Source organism: Megachile rotundata, chromosome 3 (genome assembly GCF_050947335.1).
Source record: "Megachile rotundata isolate GNS110a chromosome 3, iyMegRotu1, whole genome shotgun sequence".
Classification (NCBI taxonomy): Eukaryota; Metazoa; Arthropoda; class Insecta; order Hymenoptera; family Megachilidae; genus Megachile; species Megachile rotundata.
Window position 1 is genome coordinate 16,610,824 of NC_134985.1, and position 13,718 is coordinate 16,624,541.

Genomic DNA, 13,718 nt, shown 5'->3' on the forward strand with positions numbered 1-13,718 from the left:
ATGGAGGGTATGTGAAATGAATATCTTGCTGATAAGTTCCTGAATTGATTGATATTGGACTGCATATCAACAGAGCTAGGTTTAAATGCTTATGTATATAGAATGACTACAATAATGTTTATACGAATGCAAGTCATTGTATTTCATTTAATGAACTATTATACAAATATGAAAGATAACAACATTTTCAAAACTACATATATAAAATTATAATCCGAATCAGGTTCCCGCAACTCCAGAAGACTTAAAATAAATCGATTCTAACCCCTCATCAGGGACCTTTGATTGATAAGTACCGTTCACCTGGAGGATCAATTAATCCAAAAAGTACTTTTATTCCAATCGCTGATTTTTAAATTGAAAGAGTTTCTAACTCATCGAATTCAAATGCTGCTGACATCCGAGGCTCACCCTAGTTTGTCCCCTTTAGATTCCTGCAGGAAGCATCCGGGATTCGTTTGAAACTCCTAGTTATTCCGACCGCGTCGTATCATGTAGGAAGTTCCCGGACAGTATACAACTATGTACGTAGCCGAGCAGCAAGAACGCACGGGAGATGCTGCTCTAAACAATCCTGCTGTCTAAGGGTTAGAAATAATTAGTGGCGGTACGACTTTAATCTACAGACATTGTAGCAGCATTAAAACGGGATGTGATGCATTAAGCTTGAGTTTCAACATTCGCCTCACGTTAATTGAACGATCTATTTGCGAATCTTGGGGTGTAAGTAGAAAGGGTAAGTGGTCAGACATGGTAATCCCCTTTGATGTTAGTCTCATGTTATTATGTTTGACACTTTTGTAAATATTATCTTGGAGAAACAAAGCTCTTGGACTTTTCAGTTAATGAAATTTATAAAATTTATATATTTATAAATTTATGGGTGTTCTTCTTATTTATGGGGGACTTCTTATTTATGGGTGTTCAAGTTTAAGTAGTATGGGTGCGATGGTCAGACTCGATGATAAAATTTTATTTTATCACTAAAGTAATATTTTAGGTGAGATAGTCAGACACGTTAAGATATTTTCTTTAACAAGTTCGTACATCATAATACTGTTGTGTTAGACATTTTTTTTTATTGACAATATAAAGTCCTAAGAGTAGCATATGTCAAAAATGATAGAGTTGTCCTCCTTGCTCATGAGTATCAAAATTTAAGTAGTGCAGCAGCATCAATGGTCAGACATGCTAAGATATTTTCTTTAACAAGTTCATACATCACAACTCTGTTATGTTAGACGTTTTTTTTTATTCATAATATGAAGTTCTAAGAATATCATATACCTAAAAGTATAAAATTGTCCTCTTTGCTTATGAGTATCAAAATTTAAGTAGTGCAGCAGCATCAATGGTCAGACATGCTAAGATATTTTTTTTAACAAGTTCATACACCCTAACTCTGCAATGTTAGACACTTTTTTTTATTCATAATATGAAGTTCTAAGAGTATCATATACCTAAAAGTATAAAATTGTCCTTTTTGTTTATGAGTATCAAAATTTAAGTAGTACAGCAGCATCAATGGTCAGTCATGCTAAGATATTTTCTTTAACAAGTTCATACATCATAACTCTGTTATGTTAGACACTTTTTTTATTCATAATATGAAGTCCTAAGAGTACCATTCGTCTAGAACTATAAAATTGTCCTCTTTAATTATGAACCTCAAAATTTAAGTAGTGCAGCAGCATCAATGGTCAGTCATGCTAAGATATTTTCTTTAACAAATTCATACATCATAACTCTGCTATGTTAGACACTTTTTTTATTCATAATATGAAGTCCTAAGAGTACCACATGTCTAAAACTATAAAATTGTCCTCTTTAGTTATGAGCCTCAAAATTTAAGTAGTAAAGCAGCATCAATAGTCAGACGCACTAATACAATTCTCTTAAGTGTCATTATGTTACGTTATAATTAACAAGTAACAAATGGGATATTCTTGAGAGAAAACGTTAATTATACCACTGTCATACTGTTCGTTTATCGACGTTTAAAAGAAGAGTATGCTTGAATCACGTAATATGAAGGTAGAACGTTATCCGACCGGGAACGTGTCTCTGTTTTTCATGTAACGTTTCAAGGATGCGAAACCGAGTCCGTGTAACATTTGATATATAGCTATAGAGCACGAAGAGGCTCGTAAAGCCGTCAGAAACAAGTGTTACGCCCTGTATCGAGCTTGTAAGATATGACGGAATGCATGTATGGAAACCTATAACGGAACTCTGAGGTTAAGCACTTTGAATAACGAGTACAAAATGACCTGACGTGGTTTTTCCATCCAAAGATAGAATTTCTAATTTTTTGCAAAAAAAGTAGTTATTCAATATTTTATTTGACAGGAATTTTATGTTACGAAATTTTAGTGAAACTTAAAACGTAATCGGTGGAAGTCATTTGCTGCCCAAATGGAATCAATGACTACGATATCTAGAATAAAATATTATAAATTAACATCTCAGTACGATTATTAATATTAATACTACAACGAAGTAACGAATCGAAAGCTAATTGTAATTTTTGTCCAATTTCGGTTAATTTTAATTTTCGTTTAAATTGAGCTAATTTTACTTATCGTTTAATTAGAGTAAATTTTAATTTCCAGTGAATTGAAATTCTCGTTCGAGTTAACCACAATTTTCGTTTAATTTACAGAAAATAATTGCGTCTACAGCAACTTTTCTTGTAATCTGCCTAACAACCAAAGTCTGTTTTCGCAGCAACAGTAAACCCGTTAATGCAAGATAAACAATTGCGAAAATTTACATTTCCGTACCGAGCACGTTCCCTATCATCGTCTTCAGAACGTAAACTGCAAAAGGAGAGCAATAAACCAGTAACAAATTCTCCCGAGACGTCGGAGTAAATTTTAGATGAACAGCGATGCTTTAAACGGGCTGACATTGTTTCCCCCAGCGAACGATGAAATAATAATTACCTACAATACCGAAGATAAATCGAAACGAAAAGAATCGGTTACACGAAACTTTCAACTACACAACCAGTAATTTATCGTCTGCATTTCTATATAAATTTCAAAAAATACTTAAAAAGATTTCAATCGTGCCTGAGATAATATTGTCGGGGAAAGTTCTCGAGGCAAAATGCTGTAAGATTGTAAGTGGAATTGTGAGCAATTTCCTCGGCAATTCTCGTAACAAGCACTTTCCGTAAGAACCTGCTCATGAGCGCGAAAAAACTTCGCTCTCTGAACTTTATCCGCAAGTCTGTTTAATTAACCGGTCTTTTGTTGCGAAAGCAACTGATATAATTAACCGCTAAGTTGACGATGTTTCTAAATCAAAATTCACTTAAAATAAACAATTTATCCAAATCAAGATAGAATGAATTTTCAGAGTGTTCATTTTTTATGGTGTAATTAAATATACAAGCTTGTAGATTTGTAATACGAAAATTATTCAAATTGTAAAATTTTTAGGTTTTTCACTTTTCAGAGCAGTTTGCAAATTTTCAAAGTTGCAGCTACACAAAATGTTGGACTTCTGATTAAACAAAAATTGTAATAGAGTTGCTGCTAAATATCAAGGACACGAATGTTTGAGTTCTGTAAAATTATTTGTGACTTCTGTAAACGTCCTAAATACCTATTCGTTGAGTAGCATTATCTATCGATGATAGGGGAGGTTTTCAGATAAAATATTTTAATAGATGGCTAGTTTTCCTTAAATTTGAAAAGTTACTCTTCCGACATACTGCGTGTAACAAGATGAACGAAGAGTGGACATCGTGAAGCCCCTAACAGGTCATGCAATACAAACTACCAACTCCGTCGTACAAAACCACCCTATTTTCGATGGACCTTCACGGTATGTCGAGCATCGTCATTACGTCGTGTGTAGACGCAGACGGGAAACAGAGACCTTGGATTTTTCGGATGCAAATTTTATTCCTTTCCTCCGTCGTCGCTGCTTTTTTCCCGACTTGCCAGTTTCTTTAACCGGCCCTTTTTTTTCTCCCGCGGGATCCTTTACGCGTCGACGAGCAGAGTCGACTGAGTTATCGCGGCACGGTTTTTCGCGACTTTCGCGAGATCGTGAAACGAACCTGTCCGACCTACCGGAAACGGGGGGAAAGAAAACGGAGCCCGGCAAAAAGCGACGAGTTAATGAATTCTGACAACCGACCTGACAGGTTTATCTTGCATGAAGAAAGATTTACGGCCGATCAGCCGGCTCTGACTCCTTAATGTGCCCCGTGGGGGAATTGCTAGGATAAAATGATCTTTCGGAGAATTGTCGACCTTGGATAAACTTGTTACGCGGCAGACTGTTTTTTGTATAATTGGATTTATGAGAGGGGTAGATGGTCGTTTCTATGGCTCTTGGACTGCTCATTTTTATATCGTTTTGTTATTCTTGCGCAATAGTGTTTTTCATATAATAATGATCAACGAAGTGATTTGATCATTATTGATGGATTGATCAAAGGATCAATTTTTTTTGTACTTGTCGTGTCACTTGTTTTACACATTTACTTGATTATTGTATTATAGTATTACTGTATTTTGTATTATTTTGTAATTCATTTACATGCTGACAAATTATTTCAATATGTTTGATCAAGGAATATTTCTTATTCTATGAGTATTTACTATGTTCCTATTAAAACTTCTACATTCTATACATACATGATATGTGTACAGAGTGTCTCACGTGTGGAGGACGTATATCTACTCGCGTGTATACAAGAAATTAGAAGAATGAACATGAAATAATTTACGATATTAACAATACAATAAAACAATCTTTTCATGTACAGAATGCTTGTATAATCAAATAATGATAGAATAATTTGCAGTAAGCGTTTATGAAAATAACAGACTGGAAATTTCAGTGGAATAGGAACACGCTGGTCAGACTTGTTCAAGAGCAAGCGATTTAATGTAACGGTACTTGCTCGGAGCAAGGAAAATCGTTCGATTCTATGAAAATTCTGATTGCCTCTGGTCGTTCTCGAGTCCTTTCCATGGAAATGATTTTTTCGCGACCCGTGGAATTTCTATATTGAAATTGAACGCACTAACTTCACAACTTCTCTGGTAACGATGGTAAGTGGTGCCCTTTGGTCAACGTTCCGTGCATTTCCCAACGAGTATATACGCCGCATATATACCCTTTCATCGTTTCGCCAAGTCGACAAGTTGAAACGAGCGAAACTTTCCGATAACGGCCTTCGTGTCGAATGTAAACGCATAAAATTATGGAGGGATGAAATAGAATTATTATCGGTATCTGGGGATTTGTAGGGAAAAGAGGGACTGGAGGAATGTAGGGGAAATTCTTGCAAGCAGGTTGAGAAATTTTTGCATTACTAAATTTTTTAGTTAATTCTAAATTTTTAGATTTCTCAATTTTCCAGTTTTTCTGTTTTTCAGTTCTTCAATTTTTCAATTTTTCAATTTTTTAATTTTTCAATTTTTCAGTTTTTCGGTTCTTCAATTTTTCAGTTTCTCAATTTCTAAATTTCTCAATTTCTCAATTTCTCAATTTCTCAATTTCTCAATTTCTCAATTTCTCAATTTCTCAATTTCTCAATTTCTCAATTTCTCAATTTCTTAATTTCTTAATTTCTCAATTCTCTAATTCTTCAATTCTTCAATTCTTCAATTCTCCAATTCTTCAACTTTTCAATTCTTCAATTCTTCAATTCTTCAATTCTTCAATTTTTCAATTTCCAAATTTCTAAATTTCTGAACCTCTCAATTCCTCAATTTCTCAATTTCTATATTAACAAATTCATACCTTCACAATTTGATAATTCCAAAATACAGATATTCTAAATATAAAAATTCCCAGTAATAAATTTTTGAACTTGCACTCTCACAAATTTGAAAAGCACCAACTCTCTAACCACCTCATTTCTGCCTTTCCAAAATTCCAACCTTAAAATCCTGCAAATTTCAAAATGTTTAAAATCCAAAAGCCAGGAAAAACGTGTAATTTATTTTCCAACATAATCTACTAAAGTTCCCTTTTGCCAAACATCCCAATTTGTCTATTCGACTCTTTCACCAAATCTCGTAATCGTCTTAAACGAGCTCCGTGAGCCAACAAAACGCGAAATCCACAAAAATTCTACATGAAATCCCGGATCTACCCGCGGCTTTATTCGCCAACAAAACTTCCTGTTCCCGATCCGATAACAATATTTTTTTCCAAATCCGTAAACTCGAAATACGCTTACACGCGCAAGATATTTGATTATTCAATAACAGGAAGTTTGGCGTTATTTTTGTCCCGTAGACAAATTGCGTATCCTCTCGGAAGAATCGGTAAATCCTTGCTTAACGACGAACTACTTGGCAGACCTTAAAGTTTCCAGCACTTTTTCCTTTGTTACACGCTTTCTTCGAGCTCCAAGAAATCTTGCTTACCGTTCCCTTTTTCCGCTCTTCTACTCCCTCAGGTAATCCATAGTACATTAGCCGCGACTCCAAAAGTAACGAGCTCTACGTTTTTCTCTCGTTTTTGTACGGGTTAAATTGCTCCAATATCAAGACGTCGTTTTGTCTATTGGAGTCATGAATGGTAAACGAAATCGATTCGAGGCTTCATTTAACTTTTTATACTTTGTGTATATCAATGATATCGTAACATCTAGGTTTGAATACTGACATTGATATTAGTATCTGTATGTGTATATAGCTTTTTCTTTTATTTGTACACTTTGTTGTTCAATAAAATTTTTTTATAATTATGTATATTGTTCATGTGCTTGATGTATATTAAACTTACAATTACATGACTTTATATATCTTGCATTTTATACAGTTCATTAATTGTACTACAAATGTCTTCATGTACTATGAACATATGTATGTTACTCATGTGTACATGATGTATATCAAATTTACAATGACATGACTTTATATATGTTACATTTTATACAGTTCATTAATTGTACTATAAAATGTCTTCATGTACTAAGAACATGTGTATGTTACTCATGTGTACATGATGTATATTAAATTTACAATGACATGACTTTATATATCTTGCATTTTATACAGTTCATTAATTGTACTACAAATGTCTTCATGTACTATGAACATATGTATGTTACTCATGTGTACATGATGTATATCAAATTTACAATGACATGACTTTATATATCTTACATTTTATGCAGTTCATTAATTGTACTATAAAATGCCTTCATGTACTAATAACATACATACAAACGTACAGGTGTATTATTATAATATGTAGATAGGATTAACATGTAATGATACACATATAATATTTAACATGTTATAAACATAATAATATTATAATATAATACACTGTGTTACATATGTTATTACCTCAATATAAATTTGAAGATGCAAAAAATATGCGTACGTAAAAATCTAAAATTAATTACCATAAAACTTGAAAGCCTGACAATTAGAAAATGGTAGATTTGCACAATGAGTCCTCAGAATAGAGCATGTACCACGACCAGATTATCCCGGAATTATATATCCTCGGGACTCTTTTTATCGTCTATTTATTAAAACCAAAAATCAGCCAGTTGTTCGTCAGATCGTTTCGACCGATTGTCGAGCAAGCACGTACGTTGAATTCCGCTAATTGCTACGCTGATTGGCGGAAATCCAACGTGTTCAGCGGCGCACAGTGAATGCTGGGTCATTAACGCGTTTAAAAGTCCTCGAAATTTTCGAGTTCCATTGATACTCGTCTTCCGGCACGGGACAGGATTCCCGAAATGTTCCTCGTCCCGATTGTGTTTCTCGTTCGACGATTCTAATTTTTCCTCTCCGTTTCGTCGTAATTAGGATTTCAGTCGTTTATAACGGCGACGATGCTTTGCTTATTAATCCGATCGTTCTCCTTAGAACCGTCACGACATTTCCATCTTCAAAACATCGTTTCGCCGTGAATATTAACGCCACCCTCTTTCTCTCCGTCGTCCCTCTTCAACTGGGTCACTTCAACGGGAAACAGCCGTCCACGACTGTGTCGTTTGTATAGCAGTTTAATTAAGTAAAGCTTTAAGGCAGATATCTGCTTTTTCCTTCTAATGAAAAATATAAATTATACTGCTTTAATACGAATGGAGGGACGCTTTAACGTGTAATGAGCGCGTTAAGAATCGCAATCGTTCGCGCATCGTTCGTCTTAATACCTTGCTAATGCGAAAATGAGACCGTACCTGTTTCCTGACCTGTGCGCTTTACTCGCCACGATAATGGTTCTTTTCAGACGGATGCTTTTCATCTTTTTCGAAGTCATTTATGAATATTGTTTGCAGATATTCTGGCATTTATTGTCCTTTCAAATTTTTAAGGTTTGATGAAACTTAGGTCCTTTTATATATTTCACACTTCAGTAATTGTACAATAAAATCTCTTCATATACTAATGATGTATATTAAACATGTATACATGTGATGTGAATGTACGTATGCATGCATGTACATATGAATATACGTATGTATGATTGTATGTATGTATGAATGTATGCATGCATGAATGTACATGTGTATGCATGTATGTATGTATTAATATATGTATGTATGTACATATGAATATACGTATGTATGATTGTATGTATGTATGAATGTATGCATGCATGAATGTACATGTATATGTATGTATGTATGAATATACATGTGTGTGAATGCACATATGTATGAATGTGTGCATGAATGAATGTACGTACGTATGCATGCATGTGTACAATTGCTAAAATAATATGTATCACATATAGGTCACATAGAAACAACCGACCAAGTAGTGCACATCAATACACCTAACATTATATCTTCAAAGATTTCCACATCCACAAATTCCTACTATGTAATGTTTAAATCCTCAACGTCTCAAACATTCAAAATATCCTACGTCCATCTCCCACATCACCCTTCAAATTTCCACCCATTCAACCTCAAAATCTCCACCTCCAAAATACTCCAAAATTAAAAAACATCCAAATTTAACCAGCTTCTGATCCTTCGTCCTGTTATGTCTAGGAAAGTTGCGGGCCCTTTCATTCACCAAACTCTCGGGGCGGTGTGCACTTTGCAAAACTAGGCGTCTGAGTACAAAACGCGTTGAAAAGGGGGTGTAAGAGAAAGAAAGAGGCAAGTTAAATAAGGGGAAGAAGAAGAGGGAAACGCTGAAGTCGAGGTGAGAACGAGAGGAAGAAAAAGGGCGACCGAGTGGCCGGTTAAACGACACTTCATACATGAGAGGTTATCGCGTCTGTTGGGCGCTGATATCAAGCTACCTCGACGAGGCGTCTTTCCATGGAAACTCGCCGCCTTTAGGGCGCCGAGGCGTCGCTTCCTCGTGTTCTGTCTCATCTTCAAGCCCGTCGTGCCGAGTTCATTACTCACATGCAAATACCGAGCTGAAAACTCTTGGTACGTACGCGTTGCGACGCTGCGCCTTTCACACCCCGCGATTCCTTCCACTTTTCGACGTCTCGTTTGCTGTGAACGGAACTGTGTGTAAGAGACTTTCCTGTGTACCGGAATTCCGCAGACGTTCTACGCTCTGTTTTGATATTCAGAAATTTAACCCTTGCGGGGAAGAGTCTGGAATATTTAACTTGGGAGGTTCAATTAGGATGAACTTAAAAATCTCTGGGGTTGAGACTTGAGAATCGGTGTATAGTCAAGGAGAGATTTTTTGCGGGTTTCAAGCTTACAAATTTACAAATTTGCATAACTAAATTGGCAAATTTACATAATTTAGATCTACAAGTTTATAAATGTTTATGTATAATTTTTTATTTGTGACTTTCAAATTTTCAAGTCTACGAATCTTAAAATTTTCAAGTCTCCAAATCAACAAATTGTAAATCTTTAAATTCATAATTCCCGAATCTCAAAATCTCTAAATTCCCAATTTTCAAATCTCCAAATCTAAAAATTCCAATTTCTACATCTCCAAATCTCTAAATCCCCAATTCCCAAATCCTTGAATCTCTAAATCTCCAATTTCTAAATCCCCAAGTCCCCAATTTACAAATGTCCAAATCCCTAAATTCCCAAATTCTCAAATTCCCAAATCTCCAAATTCTCAAATCCCTAAATCTCCAAATCCCTAAATCTCCAAATCCCTAAATCTCCAAATCCCTAAATCCCTAAATCCCTAAATCCCCAAATCCCCAAATCTCCAAATTCTCAAATCCCTAAATCCCCAAATCCCCAAATCTCCAAATCTCCAAATCTTCAAATCCCAAAATCCCTAAATTCCCAACCCTAAATCCCTAAATCCCTAAATCCCTAAATCCCTAAATCCCTAAATCCCTAATTCCCTAAATCCCCAAATCCCCAAATCTCCAAATCCAAAAATCCATCCACCCAAATTGAAAAGCACACTATTCACCGAATCCCCACACAACCAAACTAAAACCAATTTAAATCACCACCTCAAACACTCCTTGAGTCCTACTCCACTCCTCACTTTTCCTCCTGACGTCCTTACGACGTATCCTTTAACTCGAATCGATACATCTGTTTTAACTGTTTTAACCATTCGTACCTCCAGTCTCTCTAAAAGCGATATTACATAAAAGAACAGGGAAATAGATCGAAGAAGATTGCTTTAACCAATTAAGTATCTGGAGCTTTCAATTAAAGAAATGGTCGATTGAATCCAATCTACAACCCGACTGTATAAATATTATACTCTTCTCAGCTTTTTCATGTTTTAAGTAAATCTTAGCTTTGTAATTGTTATTGCCATTTCTTCTTGAAGCCACAGAGAAATGATTCTCCTTATGGAACAAATGACAGAGCCACGTGGAAAAAGGTCCACGTTAGTTTTCTCATAAAGCTTTATGGGGTGAGTCGCTACTGTGGACACCACCAAAGTTTCCAGACTATCGTCATAAAGCTACGGTTTCACTGCTCAGAAGTATCTAATAGTATTGCAACCTACTGCGGAAAAGTTACGATTAAAGAATAAACCGTCTTTTTCCTTGCGTTCTCGGAACAAACAGTACCGACGATCAATCTTCGATGAGCGAAGTTTTTTCATTTAATTATTTTTAACGACTTTGGTTACTCGCCCATTTACTGAAGGTAGGTCTAATACTTCTTCTCTCTAATGTTCTACACACTTTTCCTACAATTAACTCATGAGATAGCAAGTGATAAGAAATTGTACGTCTAGCTGCGAATATGTGGACTTCAATTTTCAAATTCCCAAATCTCCAAATTCCCAAATATTCAAATTCCCAATTCTCCAAAGTCCCAATTCTCCAAATTCCCAAATCTCCAGATTCCCAATTCTCCAAATTCCCAAATCTCCAAATTCCCAAATCTCCAAATTCCCAAATCTCCAAATTCCCAAATCTCCAAATTCCCAAATATTCAAATTCCCAATTCTCCAAAGTCCCAAATCTCCAAATTCCCAATTCTCCAAATTCCCAAATCTCCGAATTCCCAATTCTCCAAATTCCCAATTCTCCAAATTCCCAAATCTCCAAATTCCCAAATCTCCAAAGTCCCAATTCTCCAAATTCCCAAATCTCCAAATTCCCAATTCTCCAAATTCCCAAATCTCCAAATTCCCAAATCTCCAAATTCCCAAATCTCCAAATTCCCAATTCTTTAAATCCCCAAATCCCTAAATCCCCAAATCTCCAAATTCCCAAATCCCTAAATCCCCAATTCTCCAAGTTCCCAAATCCCTAAATCTCCATATCTCCAAATCCCCAATATCTCAACTTTGCAAATCCCTAAATTCCCACATTAAATTTTCGAACCCCCAAATCTTCAAATTCAAACCTCCCATTCCTCCCAAAAGAATACCAAAATCTCCCTAACCAACTCTCGACGGACATTTCTAAAACAATATCAATTACCCCTCGTAAAATAATACGACTGTTCAAAATGCACCTATGGGTAAAATTAGTATGGAATTCAACGTATCGATCCCTCACCCCATCCATATTTTCGTGCGCCAACTGTCTGACCCAGAGGAATAATTTGATCGTCGTTCATAATGGCGTTCGTCATTAAATCAAGAGCTGGATCGCGTATTGGTGAATGGTCGCTCATTGACCGGATCTGCAGTCTGAAGTACGTAACTTGGGTTTTAGCTTTACCGGATAGCGGGGGTAGCTCTTAAAGAGATTATTTCGAGACCCTCCACCCCCGGATCGTTTGGCTAACCATGGTCTATTCCTTGAAGGGCCTCCTATTCTCCTCCTGCGTTAGCTCCTTACGCTTCCTTGACTTCCATGAGCCACTCTGTCTTGTCTTCCCTTCTCGGTAACGAGCAAGATCTCACCGAGGATCGGAAAGCTGCGGGTTACCTCCTTGCTGTGAATCGAAGCGTATCAATGGCTTCAACGACAGAGAGAGAACGAGAGAGTACCAATAGGGTTCATCAAAGGGTACCATTTATTATTTAGTTTACCCTCCGCTTGGGATTTCGAGTAATGGAACTTTGTCTGGACCTGATTTTTCTTTCTTCGATGTTCGTCCAAATTCTCTACAGCTACAAATTCTTTACAGGTACACGTGTGGAGTTTTCTTAGGGTTACGAGATTTTTTTGTGAATATTCAGTGTGGTCTTGTTATTTGCATTTGGTGCTTTTGGTACTGGACTGGTACTGGTGCTGGTACTGGTACATTTGGTACTCCAACATTTGGTACTCCTACATTTGGTATCCCTACATTTGGTACTGCTACATTTGGTAGTGGCACATTTCGTACTGGTACATTTGGTACTCCTATATTTGCTACTGGTACATTTGGTAGTGGTACATTTGGTACTCCAACATTTGGTACTTCTACATTTGGTATTCCTACATTTGGTACTCCTACATTTGGTACTGGTACATTTGGTACTCCAACATTTAGTACTGGTACATTTGGTACTCCAACATTTGGTACTCCTACATTTGGTACTGGTACATTTGGTAGTGGTACATTTGGTACTCCAACATTTGGTACTTCTACATTTGGTATTCCTACATTTGGTACTCCTACATTTGGTACTGTTACATTTGGTACTCCAACATTTAGTACTGGTACATTTGGTACTGGTACATTTGGTACTGGTACATTTGGTACTCCAACATTTGGTACTCCTACATTTGGTACTGGTACATTTGGTACTCCAACATTTAGTACTTCTACATTTGGTATTCCTACATTTGGTACTCCTACATTTGGTACTCCTACATTTGGTACTCCTACATTTGGTACTCCTACATTTGGTACTTCTACATTTGGTATTCCTACATTTGGTACTGGTATATATGGTACTGGTATACCTGGTACTGGTACATTTAGTACTGGTCATTTTGCTTGCTTTGACATCCTTCCAAATTGTCTCCACACACGCAGTGACATGTGACGTCAGTATCACATACTGAAGTTTTATGGAAAACACTCATTTCAGTGTTATTTGCATTTGGAGTAATGGTACTTCGACTGAACCACATTTTTCTTGCTTAATTCCTTCAAATTCTTTTCACGTAGCTACACATATGCAGTCTTGTTAATGTTACAAACTTTTATTAATACGAAGTTACTTTTAATTAACACGAAGGTACATATTCATTACAATGTTGTTACTTGGCTCAGCTTTCAGCCTTTAATGAAACAAAGTTACTGTTGTCCACGTGTTTTTGTGTTAAAGACTAGATAGATATGTGGCTATGATCATGTTAGGTACTGCTATAATCAGGGTAGCTGTGCCTCTGACTATAATCAGATGTTGCAG

The 13,718-nt window shown here is 36.1% G+C and overlaps 1 protein-coding gene across 7 annotated transcripts in view; it reads right to left on the reverse strand.

Annotated features, from left to right (window-relative positions):
• The window catches only part of Ddr (discoidin domain-containing receptor 2), a 277,582-nt gene that overhangs the window by 140,343 nt on the left and 123,521 nt on the right, over positions 1-13,718 (reverse strand). The window lies entirely within an intron of this gene.